The sequence below is a fragment of the Scyliorhinus torazame genome, chromosome 8 (genome assembly GCF_047496885.1).
Source record: "Scyliorhinus torazame isolate Kashiwa2021f chromosome 8, sScyTor2.1, whole genome shotgun sequence".
NCBI classification, from domain to species: Eukaryota; Metazoa; Chordata; class Chondrichthyes; order Carcharhiniformes; family Scyliorhinidae; genus Scyliorhinus; species Scyliorhinus torazame.
Window position 1 is genome coordinate 33,046,375 of NC_092714.1, and position 17,297 is coordinate 33,063,671.

Sequence of the window (17,297 nt, forward strand, 5' to 3'; positions counted from 1 at the left end):
TTCATTCCTGACACGACGGGTGTGGCCCATTTCGGTAAACTGTACCAGGTGTATGACTCCCAGATCCTGCAGGCGCCGAAGCTCCGTGTCAATTTTGGCAAGCAATGCGTAAGCGACAGACCTCGCCCTAAAATACCAGAGCAGAGCATCCGATCCACATAGATATGGCCTTCGCCGCCTTTAACCTGCCCAGACCCTCCTGGAACACTTCGGGGTATTTGCCCAGCACGTCGTTCAGACCCAGGTGCCCGTCCGAAAAACCTGTTGCCAATCAAAGCTGAGGACTCAAAACCAGCCTTGGCCCAACAAATTGGGCGCTAGTCGCCATACCACAACCAAGGGGAGATGGACCGACTGCTGTCTGTGCGTTACCAGAGTCACGGTGATCCCCATGATATTCAAAGGCTCACCGGTATAGGTCGCCAACCTCGCTTTGGTGTCATACAATGTCAGCGGCATGATCACTGCGCGGAGTCGGCAAAATGTCTGATAGTCCGCGATGAAGATGGTAGCTCCAGTGTCCATTGCCATTATTGTGGAGTGACTGTAATGTGACCCAGATTGGTGTTAACATCGGGGCCGTGATGTAGTTCAATTGCATTAAAAAGACCTCCTCATCCAAGTGCCCACATGCAAGGCCCTGGTTCGCGGTGATCTCGGTGGCTGCTGTGGATGGTGTTCTCTGCACCAAATCTGGTGGCTCTGACCATCACGAGTCCTCCGACCACACATTTGGCAATGTTGCTGGCACTCCCCTTTATCCTCGGGGTGGTATCCCACCAGTCAGCGGTAGCTCCTGAGAGCCTGACTCAACTACGGAATTGCCTCTGGGGCTGCCCTTTCGGAGGAAGTCTGGTCAGAACGCCAGTGTCCCATGATGCAGTGGGGGTTTGAAATGAAGGGCAGGCCAAACTATGGGCTGCAGCTGGATGGCCTCTGTCCCCTATCTGGGAAGCTCGTACTCCACGGTCCCACAGGAAGACCAACAATGGGATTCCCTGTGGTCCTCGTGGGGGTTATAACACCGACTATAACAATCCTAGGAAATAAGTGAACGTATATGTGATAACCCTCACAGGACCACGGCGGATGCCTGTGGGCTTTGTAGAGTACGGGTTCTCGTGGTGATCGGGTGAAGACCCATCCAGTTGGGACTCATTAGCGGAACCTTTAAATGTAGCTCCTAGACCCGGGCCGGCAGTTCCCCATAGTCCTGGGCTGGGACATTTGTTTTGATGCCTCAGTAGTGGCTTTTTTTCAGTTTAAAATAGACCAGTTTGGCCTTTCATTCTGTGCCTCCTGGAATTATTACAGCATATAAAAAAACAAATAGCCAGGGTCTGAGAGGCCGGCGCCATTGGTTAAGACCCTGGGGTCTATCATTGGCTGTATGACGTAGCTCCTCCCCGAAGGCGGGGTATAAGAGATGGTGCCGTCCCAGCAGCCATCACTTTCTGTACTGAAGCTGCTGGGGTAAAGTTCTAGTGCATTAAAGCCTCAGTTACGTATTACCTTCGTCTCGAGAGTCCTTCTCTGCGACTGCAAATATGTCATGGGCACTGGCACTCTCCGAGCACCAGAGGGTGTGAATAATCAGGAGTTCCAGTCGCATATCAAATAACAAGGCAGTCTACAAGAGAATTACTGACTGCTAGCACCAGACAATTCCGACTACAGTCAGTTATGCAATAAGCCATGTCAAAGATGTTGCTCTGTGAATATTTACTGCTACGATTGCCCTTAGCTGAGGGAACAGCTTTCAATGCTTCCAAAATGTGTTGGGACAGATTAATTTGTTCCTCAGGAAATGTCGACAATTCAGATTGAATATGATGATCTTTTAAATCTTAAATGATGTTTAAATGGTCGCCCTCTTTGCAGCTGAGAGATACATTGTTAATTTCCTTCAAAGGATTTTGAAAGTATATCTCAGAAGGCCCAAGGCCTATGTCTCCCACACTGAAACGATTTGAGACACCAAAATGGTTCAGAATCGCGATTAAGGTTAGTCATGAATCATCAGATAAGGGTATAGTTAGAGGCCTTGAGGGTAATTTTGACTGGGTGCGATCATGCAAAATGGGTAACACCTCCGATAATTTTTATTACAGTTGACTTCACAAAAATGGAAGTACACCAACTTCCGAAAAATGGAAATGGAATTTTGCCGTTTACCCGAAAGAGTGTTGGATCTAGGATGGATTTCATTTGCATTGGTCACCCAGAATTCTTCCCAGCCTCTCTGGGTGTCAGAGATCTGCGTCTGTACACTTGAGATAAAGGAACAGCATTGCGAGGTGTGTGACACAAGCAGAAGTCAGCTGCTAGTACACCGAGAGTACGAGCGGTACGGTGGCACAGTGGTTAGCACTGCTGCCTCACAGCACCAGGGACCAGGGTTCAATTCCTGGCTTTGGGTTGACTGTGTTGCACTTTCTCTCCGTGTCTGTGTGGGTTTCCTCCAGGTACTCTTGTTTCCTCCCACAATTCGAAGATGTGTAGATTAGGTGGATTGACCATGCTAAAATTGCCCCCTAGTGTCCAGGCATGTGCAGGTTATGTGGGATTACAGGGATAGGGCGGATGAGTGGGCCTGGGGAGGCTGCTCTTTTGGAGGGTTAGTGCAGACTCAATGGGCTTCAGGGATTCTCTGACTTCTATGACATTATGGTTGACAGTGAAACATAACCATCTCCTGGTAATTCACATGTGCGATCACTTTGAACGTTAGATATACTTGGCCAGGAGATAGTGGGCGCGATCAAACCGAATTGCAATAGAGTCCCATGTCGAGCGCTTTTAGTCAGTTGTTTCCTGGCTCTCGCAGCACCGAGGAAGACCACGCTATCAAAGGGACTCTGTTGGAATCCAGTGCTTCAGCAGGGAACACCCTGCCGAGGCTGCACTTAGCCCCATTTCCTGCACTGAGGAGCTCCCCTCTCCAGTGGGGCCACAATGGGCGGGATCCAGGTTGCGACGGCTTGCAAAACCCCGCTAGATCTTGCGGGGCGTGGAGAGCCGGGTAAATCCCGGAAGAGGCTTCTCCCGGCATCTACCAGTCGTGTCCCTGTTTGGGCGGGATGCGGCTGGTAGATCACACCCTGTCTAGTTATAGTCACACAGTTAAACAAACTGATGTTTCAGTAACGTTCCATGTGAGATAATATCCCAAAAGAAACTGAATATTGTAATCTTCATTTCTCCAGAGCTGACTAACCTGCCTGCCGTTAACCAGCTTTATGTCCTTGGCATAAATGTTCGACTGACAGAAAATTCACATTGAAGTAATAATGAATCAATCTTACAGCAGGATGGTGTCTGGCATTTGTGTAACATCAATAAAGAGATTAATAATGTCATGCAATTTACTGGGTTTTGGCAAAAGGTCAGAAATGACAGTGGGACATAATAAAGAATGTGACTAGAAGTAGGTGGAGCTCAATTCTGGTGAAACGGATCTATTTATGTAAGAACCTTTAACAGCAAAGAGAGATTAAATTGTCACAATGAAAGGAGATTGAATTTTAAAACCTTTATTTTTCAGTCAGTATTCATTAGTTACTGCTCAGGAATGCTCTGTAGAATTTCACTTATGCTTTTAAATCTCCTTCCAGAGCAACAGACATTGAGAAATTAATAGGTTTTCTCTTTAATTCTGACCTATTCCATGGTGTCGGATGCTATTTTTACGATCCAGAAATTTGTTCCGTGGCATATTGAAACCCATTGAAGGTGAAGATATTATTTTCAATAAAACATTCTTTCTGTCCTTGTTATGCGAGAAGATCACATTTATTTTCCAATAAAATCCCCCTTTGCCTCATTTGAAAACCTTGGACAGTTTCCCCCCCTCCCACCTTTTGCATGATATGAAACAAACTGGTCATAATTGGTGGTGTTTAGTGTCAGCGAGAGAAAAGGAAAATGGAAGAATGAGCAAGTGAACCCATTGTATACGGCCTGTCAAAATAACAATGAAATAGATGAAAGGAGGGGGAGCGCCCTGTTCCTGGAGAAGAAACTTTGGGAGAAATCCCCAGGTTTTAATCTGAGGGAAGTAAGTCTCAGCAATCAGCGTTTTCCATAAGTTTCAATATTTTTGTGGTACGGGTAAATTGGACTCAATCGTCACTTCAGCCTGTTTCTGTAGAGATGAATTTGAGCAGGATTGTGTGATGGAGAATGGTTAGGCGTATCTGCCATAAAGGGCTAATTTCATCAGGCCAAACGGACACTGTTCTGCCCCAAAGTTATTATTTCACCTCCTGCTAAGGCAGTAATAGATGATTTGCGTTCTGGTACCATTCGTTTTTACAAGGGTATAAACTGAAGAATTTAATACCCTGGAATCATTCGGCCAGCTTTGCTCTGTGTTTCTGAGGCAGAATTTGTGTCGAGCAAGTGTGGCTTTAAGAGCGCAGGGTTTCCTTTTGCTCTTCAGAGAATCATAGAAAGCCTACAGTACAGAAGGAGGCCATTCGGCCCATCGTGTCGGCACCGACCCTCTGATATAGAGGTCTATAAAATAATGAGGGGCATAGATAAGGTAGATAGTCAACATCTTTTCCCAAAGGTAGGGGAGTCTAAAACTAGAGGGCATAGGTTTAAGGTGAGAGGGGAGAGATTCAGAAGGGCCCAGAGGGCCAATTTCTTCACTCAGAGGGTAGTGAGTGTCTGGAATGGGCTGCCAGAGGTAGTAGTAGAAGCGGGTACAATTGTGTCTTTCAAAAAGCATTTAGATGGTTACATGGGTAAGATGGGTATAGAGGGTTATGGGCCAAGTGCGGGCAACTGGGACTAGCTTAATGGTAAAAACTGGGCGGCATGGACTGGTTGGGCCGAAGGGCCTGTTTCCATGCTGTAAACTTCTATGATTCTATGATTCTATGATTCTATGATAGAGTATTCCACCCAAGCTGACTTCCGCGCCCCATCCCAACAATCCCTTAACCTAACCTACACATCTTCCCCAACAATATATGAAGATCCAATGGGCAGAATCCCAATCAGTTCTTGTTCTTCATCTTTAAAAGCGCACTTGAGATCATCATTCCAAACTTAATTCTCTATACTGCAACACAGTGCCATATACATGGCGAAGTGGTACGGTCCATGTAATTTTTGTGTGAATGTGGTGAAGTGGTACGGTCCATGTAATTTCTGTGTGGATGTGGCGAAGTGGTACGGTCCATGTAATTTCTGTGTGGATGTGGTGAAGTGGTATGGTCCATGTAATTTCTGTGTGGATGTGGTGAAGTGGTAAGGTCCATGTAATTTCTGTGTGGATGTGGTGAAGTGGTACGGTCCATGTAATTTCTGTGTGGATGTGGTGAAGTGGTACGGTCCATGTAATTTCTGTGTGGATGTGGTGAAGTGGTAAGGTCCATGTAATTTCTGTGTGGATGTGGTGAAGTGGTACGGTCCATGTAATTTTTGTGTGAATGTGGTGAAGTGGTACGGTCCATGTAATTTTTGTGTGGATGTGGTGAAGTGGTACGGTCCATGTAATTTCTGTGTGGATGTGGTGAAGTGGTACGGTCCATGTAATTTTTGTGTGAATGTGGTGAAGTGGTACGGTCCATGTAATTTCTGTGTGGATGTGGTGAAGTGGTACGGTCCATGTAATTTCTGTGTGGATGTGGTGAAGTGGTAAGGTCCATGTAATTTCTGTGTGGATGTGGTGAAGTGGTACGGTCCATGTAATTTTTGTGTGAATGTGGTGAAGTGGTACGGTCCATGTAATTTTTGTGTGGATGTGGTGAAGTGGTATGATCCATGTAATTTCTGTGTGGATGTGGTGAAGTGGTAAGGTCCATGTAATTTCTGTGTGGATGTGGTGAAGTGGTACGGTCCATGTAATTTTTGTGTGAATGTGGTGAAGTGGTACGGTCCATGTAATTTTTGTGTGGATGTGGTGAAGTGGTAAGGTCCATGTAATTTCTGTGTGGATGTGGTGAAGTGGTACGGTCCATGTAATTTTTGTGTGGATGTGGTGAAGTGGTAAGGTCCATGTAATTTCTGTGTGGATGTGGTGAAGTGGTATGGTCCATCTAATTTTTGTGTGGATGTGGTGAAGTGGTATGTTCCATGTAATTTGTGTGTGGATGTGGTGAAGTGGTATGGTCCATGTAATTTTTGGCTGGATGTGGCGAACATCTATGTGTGGCACTGAAGAAATGGCAGCAACAAATTTTTCCTCTCGAGTACTGTCAGAATGTTGATGGGAATTAACCCAAGTAAAAGAGTATGTAAAAAAAATTTGATTTAAAAAAAAAATCACTCAAGCCTCACACTGAGTTCTCGATGAGAGTTCCTTCTCTAAAAATTCTCATCATATCGAGGTCAAATACAAAGCCACCTTTTACCCATGCACTATTTTAGTTAGCATCCGGGAGGGAAGGTGTACAGGAAGCTACCTTGATAGTTTTTTTTTTCATCAATTTTTTGTTGAAGAATTTGCATATATTTGAATTGTGAAGAGAATTTCGATGTGTGTCAAGCATTACCCGAATGGATATTAATGTTGGATGAAACTTGAGATGCCTTAGAAAATATAATCAAATCCTACTGCCCATGCTCACTGCCTTAGTTGTTATATATTTGTCCCAACAATAATGACAATTCATGTGGCATCGCTAAGAAGGGACTTCACTTACAATCCTTTGCTTGAGTAATGAAAATTACTCAAGTCCTATTTGCGGTTGCCACATTTGCAATTAAAAGGTTCTCTGGTATTGTATTCAGCTTTTCCCTCTGTGTGAACATCACTTCTAATGAGTTTTTTCCTGTATTGCTTCATGATTTTAATTTCTAACAATCAGAGATCTTGCATTAATTTAGAAGGCATTCTACCAACTCCTGCTAAATGTAACTGTTACAGACGGGGATGAGGGAGAACTGAAACCCCTGTTCCCTTCCTTGATTTATAATCAGTGTGTGTTTTTTTAAGGAATTATGAGTGTGCTTCTTATCCCTGGAGTATGTGGTCAATTTGAATAACCAGCAGCAAGATTTCATGGGTTTGAATAAAAAGGGCTATTAATTCACACAATTTACGCTGCAAATCTAACAGTACATCACTCACTCACCGCTCAAAATCATTAAAGAGAATAACTTGCTTTCGTAACTTATCAAGGAATAGTTCATAAGTCAAGTGACTGGCTGGTGAAGAAGAGGTTCTTTTCCACTCTTGAAGTGCAGGTAGGTGAACTCAAAAACCAATGTAGTATATCAAAGTTTTTCAGGATTCCATTAAAGAGGTGAATTATCAGCAGGTCACCAAGTTGGTTGCTCATAGTTTTAATACCAGGAAATCAGTTTTCTGCACTGATGGACCTGAAAAGCAGCAGATTTGAAGTCCTTACAATGTTGCAGTTTCCAACCTTAATACTGTTGCTACTTTTGCCGCTGCTACCATTTCTCACTCTGTTATTTACAGACTGATTAACTCCTCCCTGATGCCTGGAGTTAGTAAGATTTGTTATCGGAAGACAGTTTCAATCATGTGACCACCTGATCAATAATTCTATTTTTCACACAAAATGATTTGAAGTTTCAAGTCATTGATACACAATGGATGATGGATGGTGGCCATTCATACCTATTTATGATTTAACTTGTTTTGCTACAGCTCTCTTTATTAGATTTTGGTCTTGGAGACAGTGGGTAGAATTCTCCCATCTGAGGACTAAGTCCCGTGATGGGATCACGAACGTGCAGTCTTTCCCACTAGTCGGACCATCATCTGCATCCATTGGCAGGGTCCAAATCAGTATTAAGTCAGCCTCCAGTGGGTTTCCCGATCCCCTATGGCGGGCACCAGCGGAACATCCCTTGGGAAATTCACTGCATCGTGAAACATCCCTTGGGCCTCCCGTCGAATTCCCCTCCCCCCCCCCCACCCACCCCCCACCCCCACCCCCGTCATTGAACCTGCCGGCAGGGGCATGGGACAATTCCACCCAGTGAGTCCAGGAGTCCATAGAATCTGAGTTTTGGGTAAGTGCACAAATAATAGAGTGGTGAATTCCATGAATGATTTTGTCTTGGTATGTCCATTCCAGGTGGGGGATGGGGGGGGGGGGGGTGCACCCCACCAATGGAAATTCCATTCGTAACTTTCCGAAGGCTTCTGAGTCTATGCTGTAATTGTAAAAGTCACCTGATCTCGTGCAGCCACTTTAGCAGCCGTTCACTGTTAATTTTTAAAAGGAAAACCAGTTCCAGAAAATTCCATGCTGAATACAACTCACATTTAAAGTTAGGAATATGGCAAGTCTTTACTGGGCATGACAGTAATCTAGAAATAAACTTTCAGCTTAATTTGTAATTGTGCAAAAAACACCCTACAGAAATGAAATAGCTACTCGATGTCACCCTCTACTACTGGGAGATGTTCTTTAAATTGCAAATTGAGAGGTGCAATGTTACACATTACTCTAGGCGAATACAGCATAATCCTTATAAAATAGTGGTCAGTCTCGAGGAAGAGGAAAGTAGTTGTAATTCTGGAATGAATAACTTTCATCCTGCCAAGGGTAACAATTTTCTCCACACTGCATTTACAGTGACTGTATTGAAATTCTACTAGAGGTGAGCATCCTTCACAAAAAGTCAAGCCAATACCAATCAGGTTGGTTCACTCAGGCTTTACATTTCATCATCATAATGTTGTTATTTGTTAACTGGGCTGAATCCGACAAGTGGGAGATTAGGTACTTTATAACAGATGGCAGCTTTCTTCTGATGATTCTGCTGTAGACTGTGTTGTGGACTATTTTAAATATATAATTTTATTGTTAAGATTAGGCACTTAAGTTACGAAGGGTGGTTGGGGAAGATGTGAAGGTTTACACGACAGAAGATAAGGCTCAGACAGAAGTGATTTTATAGATGCATTTAAGATGCAAGAATGTATGGACAAAGTAAACATGAGCTTGGTTAACATAGACACAGGTCCTATCTAAAGAGAACATAGCCTTAGGTGTGATGATATGCACAAGCAATTATGTATATAATGATGTACGCGACCTCCGGCCAGCAGGTGGCAGTGTAAATCTACCATGAGACTCTGTACCTGGAGGAGTTGGGAGTTAGTCGTGTTAGTGGATAGTCATACTTGCAGTAGCTTTCGGATAATTTATCAATATTAGTAGTTTGTAATATATTTCTTATAGTTATCTTTACCAAGCATTTGTTTTATAATAAATTACTTTAACTAGTGAAGAACTAGATATTCTATTGTGCATCATTCCTACCAGCCATAGCACAAAAACATGACATTAGGAATCTGAGAAGGCAATTTTAATTCAATTACTCAATGTAGAGGGTAGGGAATCTGATTGAAAGGATTGCCATGGGAAACGCATCAACAAATTCAGGGAAGGATTGAGATACACTCATAGAATGGCATATTGGGTCATGTGGTAATCATTACAGACACCACAACCAGGGAGATGAACCACAATAGTCTTTCTGAGTCCTGTCTATTATAATGGTGAACAACATATCATACTGACACCCATATTCTTAATGCTCAGACTATACTGGCGCCATCTCTGGCAATTTATCGTGGTTCCGTTTTTTGCAAACTAGAATCACGTTGACTTTTCCAGAGAGCAGATCGCAAATAGTTCACCTCCAGATCACGATGAACATGACCATTGAAATAGAAAGTGTCTTTTATACACATGCCAGAAAGATGGCCTGTAGAAATGTTACATAATGGCATTTGTGTCTAGTAAAAGCAACGCACCTGTAGAGGTGATCCTGTTATAGATTTGTGGATTTATAGAATTTACAGTGTAGAAGGAGGCCATTTGGCCCATTGAGTCTGCACTGGTCCTTGGAAAGAGCACGCTACTTAAGCCCACACCTCCACCCTATCCCCGTGACCCAGTACCCCCATCTAACCATTTGGACGCTAAGGGGCAATTGTCATTGCCCCTTAGCTGTTATCTGTTCATCTGCTCCTGGGTGAAGCATTTTAAGAAAACTTTGCAGTTTATCTCCAGCATCTGGATTTCTGAAAGACAGCTAAGCAACAAATAAAAACATAGCTGATTTCAATGAATGAAAGTAGACGGATTCTATAAGGTGGGGATCCACTTCGCTAGATTCCGCCCCACATGGTAAAGACATAAATCCACCCCATCGAACTAATTTGAAGCAAAAGTACTTGTCATGTAGGCAAAATTAACAGTCACATGGCACACAGCAAAATACAACATATATCCTGTGGGCACAGAAACATGGTGGCTATGTTACTACATTAATGTATACAACATATATCCTGTGGGCACAGAAACATGGTGGCTATGTTACTACATTAATGTATACAACATATATCCTGTGGACACAGAAACATGGTGGCTATGTTACTACATTAATGTATACAACATATATCCTGTGGACACAGAAACATGGTGGCTATATTACTACATTAATGTATACAACATATATCCTGTGGACACAGAAACATGGTGGCTATGTTACTACATTAATGTATACAACATATATTCTGTGGGCACAGAAACATGGTGGCTATGTTACTACATTAATGTATACAACATATATCCTGTGGACACAGAAACATGATGGCTATGTTACTACATTAATGTATACAACATATATCCTGTGGACACAGAAACATTGTGGCTATGTTACTACATTAATGTACACAACATATATCATGTGGACACAGAAACACGATGGCTATGTTACTACATTAATGTATACAACATATATCCTGTGGACACAGAAACATGATGGCTATGTTACTACATTAATGATCCAGAGACATTGGGAAGGATTTCGTGGAGCTCGATGGGGTGGGAACAATCGCGGGTGGGCACAGAGAATTGTGCGGGAGGAAGCACATCTGGCTTCCAGTGGCGAGAAAACAGCAAACAGTTAAGTCAGCAGTGGGAAGGTAACAAAACAGGAAACATTCCTGTCAGCAGCAGGGAGCTCATTAATATGCTTTTTAAGAATTGATTTTTATGGGATGAGGGTTTCGCTGGCCAGGGCAGCATTTGCTGCCCATCCCTAATTGCCCTTGAGAAGGTGATGGTGAGCTGCCTTCTTGAACCGCTGCAGCCCATGTGGTGTTGGTACAACACACTGTCAATAATCTCAGTCGCAGGACATCACTGCAGGAGTTGGTGGTATGGAAGGTAGCTGGGAAACAGAGGGTAGTCACGATGGTCATGGGGGGTGGGGTGGGAGACATCCATGACCATGGGAACATAGTCAGGGGGCAGGAGATGGTTGAGTGTTTGGGGGTAGCATTCAGGTGTTCCATTGGTGGGTTGTATTCGGTTTTCTACGTCCTTCTTGACATTTTGTTCAATTGAGACTTTAACCAAAAATGGCAACCGGAGACAGTCTGCTGAAGTAACTCAGGAAACTTTACTAAATTATAAATTAATACTTACCAAGCGGGCGACGGATTGACGGGCGTACTACGTCGTACGGCTCTTGCTTTCCAGTTCAGCTTAGGATGCGAGGAGACACTCGGCCTCCATTCTCCCCCCAGAATCCCTGTGGGCCGCCTGCTTCCCTGTGGACAGCAGGTTCTGTAAACTTCACTTTCAAACTTGGTGTGCACCTTGCTCACTGAAAGCTGCTGATTATTAACCCTTTCCCAGATACAACCCAAAGCATGATCAATGATGTTATTGTTTCCTGATTGGCCTGAATGAGGCGGGGCTAATTCTTAATTGGCTTAAGGGGTGTACGATCGATCTGTGATTGGTCAAGACTGGTGTGATCCGTTTCCCGAGGGTGATGGTTACCTATTGATGTCATTTCCCATAGTCCTCTGATTGGCTCTCTAAGGTGTCAATCACTGTGGGAACATCCCTCTCATTAAAGTTTGTTTCTGTCACCTCTTGTTAAAGATGTTTTATAGTATCTTCCTTGTCCATTTGTTTCGGATGGAGGAGGTATGCTGTCTTATGAATCGCTCTTTGAGCGCATAGTCTTGGGATTTATTTAATTGGTGCAGGCTCCTTATTAAATCAAATCCTTATCGGTGACTGTTTTGGAGGCTCTGTCCTTTACTCTGTAGGTGTTGCAGCTTGGACTGGGCTACTTCACCGGACTGTCTCTGTTGTCTTTTCTGGTGAAAGTCTCAAATGAATGGAATTGAATTTGAGTTCAAATTATACCCAGAACTCAACAGTTGAGCAGATTGGAGTCAGCACTATAGTTACCCACCAGTTATAACTGGTTTTAATTCCTCTCAAGGTCAATTAGGGATGGGCAATTAGGGATTGCCTAGCCACCAAAGGCCAAATCCCTTGAATGAATAAAACACTCTTTCCCTGGATAACTATTCAGTTAAGAGAGTTGGAACCATCCAAAGTATCCAATTTAAATCAGAGGGTGCGATTTAACGGTGACATTTCTAAGTGCCACTTTGGGTGCGATTGGCAGGGTGTTTCTCGACTGCCCCCTTGGCGAGGTCGCTGCCCATATTTAATGACACTTAGTGCCAGACATGAGCCCCCACAAGCTTCTCGCCATTACTGGCTTTCTCGCCATCTGATTCGCCAGACTCACGTCTCAGCGGATCGCCACTAACAAGGGGGAGTTGCTTTTAAACATTCCCTCACCACTCCCTCCCAGACAACACGTAGGCATGGCAGTGGGCAGACTGCTCCTTGCTTTGAGGAGGACCAGCGGGAGGGTCACCAATACTGCCTGGGAGGTAGTGGCAGCGGCTGTCAGTGCGAGCAGTATGACCAGGAGGTCCAATATCGGAAGAAGACCAACGATCTCCACTGAACTGCAAGGGTAAGTTACCACCTCTCTCCTGGCATCAGTTCTACCTGCCATCCCTCAAATTCCCAAATCCTCCCCCCCGCCCCCCCCCCAAATCACTGGCTGACACCTTGCACCCTCCCCACATCCAATCTTAGTGCTTGTTTCTCCCCCTGGTACCCACCAAAACAACTCCTTCATGTCCAGTTGCGGTACCCACACATGGTACTTGCTATAGACCCCCTGATCCATTTAGTCGCACGGCCCTCTCTTTGTCCTGTTACAACACCCTGGGCAAGTGTGCGGTCAATTTCAGCCCCACTCCCCCTGGAATCACAACACAAGTGGATTAACCAATAATTCTTATAAAATACCCAAAATCGATGACGCTTGGCTGCCCGGTAATTTCAGTCACCAGGTTCGTAAGGTGAAACACAATTAATCTTATTTATAACAGGAACAAATATGAAATACATAGTGAATACAGCTGCTTAACGTCAAGCTAATGCCTGACTCCCCCTTTAAATGCCCCACTCTCTACACACTCACACAAGACAAACAAACACAAAGAGGTGAAATTGGGTAAAACATAAGGATTAAGGGCAAAGATAAGTGTCCTTGCTTCGGATGATGGGTTCTTCAGTGCACTTTCTTCATGTATGAGTATGGGTTAAAATCTCTAGCTAACAGCCTGTGATGATCTTTATTTCATTATCTTACAGCTTTCCAGGAGAGGTCGCTGGATTCACATCAGCCTGTTCTGCAGAGAGAGTTATCAGATTCTGGATTCTGCTTCCATCAGCCTTTTCTGCAGAGAGACTTGCTTCCCACAGTGGCCTTTTGGTGAGAATCCGCTGGTTATTTCTGGAGAAAACAGAGTGGGAAAAAGAGACGTTTTCTATCTTAGCTGCCAAAGCGAAACGGAAAGCTCCTGACCTCCCTGAACCATTTCAATGGGAACAGGTCCAATCACCACCTGTTACTGGGCAGAACACAACCTTTTGAGCCAATTCATTGGCCATCAGCCAAATCTATCAAATCGAGATTCAGCCAATCTCTGTCATTAGTGTTGGTCAGTCCACAATTCCAGTCCAAACCAGCACAGGCTTCTGCTCAATTTAAGGGCACAGGCTTCTTTCCTCAAAGACATATGTTCATTAATCATCCATGGATCAAAAATGTAATAGCAAAAACAAAAGGAAGGGGAAATAAAGGAATAAACAGGAAGAACCCTTACAGTCCTCGCAGGGAAAGGTAGCCCATAATAAAAGGGGAAAGGGTCAAAAAGGGAGGGCCGGAGTACCAGAGTTCCAAGTCCTCATCCGCTATGAGGAATGGGCCCTAGAAATAACGGGGTTGACCGAGGAGCGAGCAATCACCACAGAGGTGAGGAGTCATTGCCCCTTCACCCAGGTGACCTTTGACAAATGAGTTGTTCATGTCAGACAAAAGGATCCTTCCCTCTCACTGGCCACATGTCCATTCTCTCGCAGGATCTCCATCTGCCGGGGCTGGGCCGACGGAATAGCCCCCCCCCCACGCGCCCCCCGCCCCCACCACCCAAGAGAAGACCTCAGAGAAGTGTTCCAAGGAGATCACCATTGAGGCATCACAGCTATCGCTCCCACGTTCCACCAGAGCAGAGGCACACACCTCGGTGAGCGACATTAGTGTAAGGATCCTCTTGTACCTCCTTGTCTAATCCTTGTGTCCCTTCTAATCCCTGCCTTGCTGGCTATTTTTTGCTGTCTGTTTTTGCTAGCTACTGTTTTAAAAGTACAGACTTTTGGTTTTGAACTCCTGCTGAAGCTGCTATTTGGACTGGCTCGGCAGACCTCTTGATTCAGTATGCTATGTAGAGACTCAGAGACTTTTCCCCAGGGTAGAGGGGTAAATTACTAGGGGGCATAGGCTTTTTTCCGTCTTCACGACAGTTAATCTGTATCTGCAGAAATGGCAGGCAAGCTTTCGATAAGTAGAGTGGACTGACAACCTTGTTTTAAATTCTCAGGTAGAGAATTCTAATATTATCTCAATATGTCTGAAAGCCAGTCTTGTGGAGTCTAGTACAACTGAAAGTGACTCCCAAGAGAAACTTCTACAGCCAGGCGGAGTTACATACCAACAGCCAATGGTAAATCCCTAGGTTTAACCAATGGTCTTCAGCCTCTTGGGTACTGTAATACCTGATAATACCACAATGGTTAATTCATTTATGTCGGGAATCCGGGGTCTGTGGGGCTGGAATTGACTGTGCACTCGCCCAGGGTGTCATAACATTGGTGAACAGGTTTCTGGGACGCAGTCTAGTGAGCATCACACAGTTGTTGATGCACATCAGGTAGAGGCAGGAACATCCAAGGGAGTCAGCAGTCGCAGGCCAGCTGGATCCCAGGACTCAGCTGAGTCCCAATCAGATGCCGAACCTCCGGACAAGATGATCCCAGAGCTGATGCAGCTGCCAGGACATGGCCGTGAGATTCAAGAGGGGATGTCAGCGACATCCAGTGAGCGCATAGTCAATTGGAGGAATCCCTAACGCTACGGGCGCAAGTGATGATGCCGACAATGCGCAGCACTAAGGCCAACACTGCCGGGGTGGCGACCGAGTGGAAAACCTGCAGTTTGACGTCTGCGTCATGAGTGGTGGTGCCCAAGTCATTACCCAATCGTGACAGCCATAGCTGAGGGCCTCGACATCATGTCCCAGTCGCTGAGGGACATGTCCCAGAAGGGTGGACATTGCCAAAGCACTGCAGAGCATGGCCCAGTCCCAGGCACACGTGGATAGTGCCGGGGCACTGCACAACGGGACCCAGTCACTGAGCAGCTTTGCAGAGGGCGTCAACACCATGATGCTGACAAGAGGGAGGTGCCAGGACTGGCCGAGTCAGACGATGCAGAGGCCTGTGGAGCTCTCTCCAGCCGCTCCCCCATCCCAAGGAGATACCCATGGCCCTATGGGCACCGTCAGGGAGGAAGAAATGCTGGAGGCCAACCTGAAGCGGGTTAATCTTTACAGCAGGCATGCCTGCACCCCCACCCCCTGTTGCCCATTCCCCTGCCTCCCCAGGCACAGTGGCTGAAGATCAAAAGCCCCGATGTGGGCCCCGTTCAGAGGATGGGTGTGGGGGCACTGACAGCAGAACGACAGGAGTCAGACTTTGGCATAAACTGTGGAGCAGCAGAGCTTACCCCGCAGCCAGTTATCAACACTCTCCTGCCTTGTATATTGACCCGCTGACTGTGCCAACACAGGCCCATCACCTTGGAGTGATGTTGCACGGACCCTGGGAGGGTGGGACATGGTAGTCAGCAGGGAGGGAAGGTCGGGGAATTAGGTGGGAGGAAGGAGGAGAATGGGGGGAAGGGAGAGGGGGAAATGGGGGGGAAGGAGGGGAATGATGAAAGTGTCTAGACAGACTGATGAATCACACCTCAAGTGAAGCCTCTTGTGCTCATCCTAGCCAAATTCAACATCAAAGTTATCAGTCAGGTGAACTCCATAATACACTTTGAAGTTTCAAAGCCCTGGCAAATAACAATGTGTTATGTCCAGAACTTTGTCGTAGAAATGATCTGTCCATCAATGTGTTACGTGGGTATCAGTGCCATTCTCCATCCAGGAACCACAGCCGTGCAGGCCTTCCCACACGGCCCAATCTCACCGGAACCAAATCCTTGCATCCGCATACTCCACTGGCGCTCATGCTGCAGCGGAACATCCTGGACTTCCAGCGTGTTTAGCCCGCGGTGACGTGCCAGGTAAATGCAGCACTCACCACACCAGCAAAAAGAGCATCATCAATCTGTAAAAGCATTTCTTCAACAGCATTAGCAGGTGGACTATTTGGATCAATGTCACGCACCAGGTCCCGCAGCGTCTTCTTGCTTGAACCCGGATTGCCTTCTGGACTCATACATCCATCTGAGCCTGGTGTTCCGGGAACCAGGTATCTTAGAAATAATTTTCCTTCTTTCCGACTGCAGAAATGGAAGGAAACAGCAACAGCAGCCTCCAGGCATCTGCAGCCACCAGCAGGAGCAAGCAGCAAATACAACCTTACGTGTTTCAATAAGATCATCTGTCATTCTTCTAAACTCTGAATGAGTAAAGGACCAACATGCCCAAACTTTCCTTATTAGACAACCCCATCAACCCAGGGCTCAGACAAGTTAACCTGCTCTGAACTGTTTTCAATGCAGGTATGTCCTTCCTGAGAAGACTAAAACTGTGCACAATACTCCAAAAATTACAGCAAAATGCCGATGTAGGAAATCTGAAATAAAAACATAAAATGCTGGATAGCTTCAGCAGGTCTGGCAGCATCTGTGGAGAGAAATTGATTGAAATGCCGGCGGGATCTACCGCTCAGCGCACTGACCCAGGACCAAATTTTTTTTTTTAATGATAATGTCTTCCCGCCAGAAGTGGCAGCAGAGAGCATGTCACACACCCCGTATACTGACATCACGTGCTCTGGGCGCAAAATCACAAAGCTGAGATTCTTCCATTTTGTAGCTGCCAGCAA

General features: G+C 45.4%; 1 protein-coding gene across 4 annotated transcripts in view; it reads left to right on the forward strand.

Annotated features, from left to right (window-relative positions):
• LOC140428729 (claudin-14-like) overlaps positions 1 to 17,297 on the forward strand; it is a 58,046-nt gene that overhangs the window by 4,564 nt on the left and 36,185 nt on the right. For 2 of the 4 annotated variants that reach the window (XM_072515447.1, XM_072515450.1), the window contains exons 1-2: positions 8,559 to 8,632; positions 13,488 to 13,608. The gene's annotated coding sequence lies outside the window, so the exon portion shown is untranslated. Of the gene's footprint in view, positions 1 to 8,558; positions 8,633 to 13,487; positions 13,609 to 14,336; positions 14,438 to 17,297 lie in introns of those variants that run through there. The other 2 variants (XM_072515448.1, XM_072515449.1) reach the window with 2 other exon arrangements.